The sequence below is a fragment of the Mastomys coucha genome, unplaced genomic scaffold (genome assembly GCF_008632895.1).
Source record: "Mastomys coucha isolate ucsf_1 unplaced genomic scaffold, UCSF_Mcou_1 pScaffold15, whole genome shotgun sequence".
Lineage (NCBI taxonomy): Eukaryota > Metazoa > Chordata > Mammalia > Rodentia > Muridae > Mastomys > Mastomys coucha.
Genome location: NW_022196897.1, coordinates 157,752,147 through 157,755,615, shown reverse-complemented (window position 1 = coordinate 157,755,615; position 3,469 = coordinate 157,752,147). Strand labels below are relative to the sequence as shown.

Sequence of the window (3,469 nt, the reverse complement as noted above, 5' to 3'; positions counted from 1 at the left end):
CTCCCCCTCCCCCTTCTCCTCTTCCTCCTCCCCCCCACCACCACCACCATCATTTCATCAGCAGGCTTATTGCTTAAGGACTGAACCTAAAGACACATCCATGCCAAGTATCCTAACATGAAGCCACATCTCCAGCCCTCTTTTTAGTATTTATTTTGAGCAGAGTCTCCCTGAACTGTCCAGGGTGGTTTGAAATTCCTCCCCTCTCCCCACCCCCATTCGTATAAACTTCAATCTCCCTCCACCGCCTGTGCTCACAGTAGCATATACCCGCGTTCACATGGAAACTGCAGGAGCTATAGATGAGAGGGAAGAGGGGGAGAGGGAGGGGGAGGGAGAAGAATGAATCACTATGCTAAAGTCAGATGACACAAATTCATGTTCATATGGAGGGTTCACTGTCTTAAACTTTGAGCACACTCTTGTTTCAGTGTGCTCTGCAGGACTGTGTCTCTGCGAAGCCTGCTTCTGTTTCCCCAGGCTTTCCCTGGCTGTTTTCCTTGCTGACCTTGCTGACCACACTGTCCCACTTGCTTACACATGTATAGGGGACTGTTAAGACACTGCCAACTTTGAATCCATGGCCTGATTACCTATGGAGTTTAAGACATTGCGTAGTCGACATCAGCCACAGAAGGCCTGATTCCATGAGACTGTGGTGCCTGGACGCGGTTCTTTTCCCAGTTCCCATCCCTTTTCTCCATCACTTGGCCCCTGTTTAGCATCCTTGGCATCCATGTTCATCTTCATCCTCCTCCATGAATTGGCACCCATGACCATGAGCTCTGCCTGGAAGCATTCATATTACATTTATCATAGGGACTGTTAATATATACTAATAGTCTTGTAAGGATATTTCACTTTTACTTTCCCACTCCTGTGACAGTGTCTGGTACACAGGAGGCTGATAAATGTGCATTTAACACACATTTAATTCAATTTGGAAGAAGCGAAGAAGAAGCGCAGTATTACAGGTGAATAATTTGGATTTCCTCAGAAATGACATTCTTTTTGTCTTACGAGGAGGCCAGGAATTCAAAAGAGATTAAAATATGTAGGAAGACACATGGATATGCCTATTTATATCCCACATTTATAACTATCTATTTTGAACCTTCATCAGCTCCATTAGCAATACCCAATGCCCTATTAAACTATGGGGATATTCTAGGGAATAAAGCCCTGAGTCTTTAACGCAGTGTGAATGTGATGTGTCCACTACAATTTCAAAATCATGTCAGCCAGCTGTTTCTATGTCATGCTAGTGGACTGTGGCAAGACATTGAGGGGTCCATGCACCCTCAGGTATATGTGATCTGGTTCTAAGGCAGCTATCAGAGATCACCCTCCTGGAGGGTTGCCCGGCACCAGAGACTGGTCGCCCACACTGCGGTTACTGTAGAGGTGATTCAAGTTGTTCTGATCCTGACACAGGTTGCTGATCTTAGTTAATGCCCCTGGCAGACTCTGAGGTTGGTCCTGCTGTTGACACTGCATTGTAGAGAAGAAATCACCATTGTGAGAACTGATACCTCTTGTCCATGACACTCATCTATGAGAATTGGAACCAGACATTAGACTGTTTTGATGTTCAAAACTCATCGACCTTACTTGCCTCAATGAGTATTGGCCAATATATTAGCGATTTCAAAGGAGGAAAGAAAGAAAAAAAATTAAATTTACCAGGTATATTGATAATGGGAAATAAGTCTTACATATTCACCAACCTATTAAGTAGGCAGCTTGCATATTCAGATGCAGAATTTAACCTGAACTCACTCTTTAACAGTCATATATTTCCAGAGATTCATGTCTCTCAGATAAGAAATGTGTTTTCCATATGTATCATCCTGCGCCTCTAATGGATGTGATGGAGAAATGCTAAGGTAGAGATGTGTTCCACTTTCAGATCATGTGCTCAGGTATTCTGGAGGGCCTGCCTTCCCTAAACTTCCTCCTGGAGTTCTCAGGGCTGAAATATCGTTTTAGACTGACATGGCCATAAATGCAGTAACTGCCAAGTTTATAGACCAGCAAAGAAGGCTAGAAATCCAATTATCAGCGAACCAAAGAAACCATCTTCAATAAAGAAGATATAGGGAAAGTTGTCTGGTGGAGGGAGAAAGTGGGGACGGATGGAATAACTCAATGAAAGCACGCATGGTTGCGCCCCCTGCTGGCCATGTTAGGTATGGGAGGGCTACAGCAGATTTCTCTAACATTCGTCTCAGCTTTCTGCTAACATAGGTTGTTCTGGCATGCTTCGCTTACAGAATTTCAAGTTTGAATTTCTGAAGATGAACACAATGAGATAAGCACTTCCAGGGCTTTTCTCATCGTTAGAACCAGTGACAAGAATATAAACATCGATGTCGGCTGACTCCCTGGCCTTTGGATACCAGGCAAAAGTGAGAGACGAAGCAGGGGGCACCTTTTGACCAAACCTTGGCCTCCAGACCACCATTAGGACTGAATTCCAGAAACCGCTTAAACACGACTCACCGACCAAGCACTTGGATGCTCCCTAAACACTTTCTGACCTTATTTGACCTTACTGGAAAATGGGTTCTCTGAGGGTAATGCCCTGTGGATGGAGCAAAAGACGTGCTCTGTCTCAGGGAACGTCCTTCCAGGCCGCAGGAATTCTCCTTGCAGGGAACACAGTCTATGTCTCTCTCTGAATGCTCAGTCTCCCTGCCTGCCCTCTCCCGAGCTCTTTGGAGACCCACTTCATGGAAATCCTTAATCAATTCTCTCCATAAATAGGGCGTTAGTGACAGGCATTCGACTCTAACCTGAAAGAGCTTTGCGACCAGCTAGTGGGATCAGCGACAAGAGTCATTCTCAAGGCATTTGAATACAGTGAAGGGTGGGGACACTACCAGAAAGAATTACAGGGAGGGAGGGAAAAGACAACGTATTTTCACCCTCTATGTTGAGTACTTCCTACAGGAAAAATCATTTTTAAAATACTCACCTGAACTCCTACACCAAGTTCCTGGTACTGGCCTGAGAATCATCGAGTTCCAAGACTGTCTTGTTGATGGCTTACCCAGGCTTCCTTTCTCACCTCTGACCAGCCTCGCCTGTAGTCTGCTGGTCTCAACTTATAGCTATCAAGCCTGCAGGAGAATGGGCGAGAAATAGCGATACTCTCGTGGTGTGATTTTTATTTTTAAATAGGAAAGTGTCTTATAAATTACCCTTGTCTCTGCCTCAGGTGCATTTGTCAGGATGCCCGCGGCTGCAGCGGAGATGGTTCAAGTAAACACTTCAGTCAGCCACGTGCTCTGAGGAAACTGTAGGGATGGTGGGAAGCAGAGATGGGCTCTGAGGTGGAGAGGGAGAGGGAGAGGGAGAAATGTCTGTCAAGCACGCACTCAACCTGCCTATGGCGCAGGTATGGAAACAGCGTCAGTGAGTGATGCAGAAAGAGCAGCTTACTTTGGCGACCCCATCTTAGCTTCAT

General features: G+C 45.6%; 1 long non-coding RNA gene across 2 annotated transcripts in view; it reads left to right on the top strand.

The window, feature by feature from the left end:
• The window catches only part of LOC116092564, an 18,083-nt gene extending 14,869 nt beyond the window's left edge, over positions 1-3,214 (top strand). For both annotated transcript variants that reach the window (XR_004119332.1, XR_004119331.1), the window contains one exon: positions 2,274-3,214. This is a non-coding gene — a long non-coding RNA (uncharacterized LOC116092564). The remainder of the gene's footprint in view (positions 1-2,273) is intronic.
• The last annotated feature ends 255 nt before the right edge of the window (positions 3,215-3,469 follow it).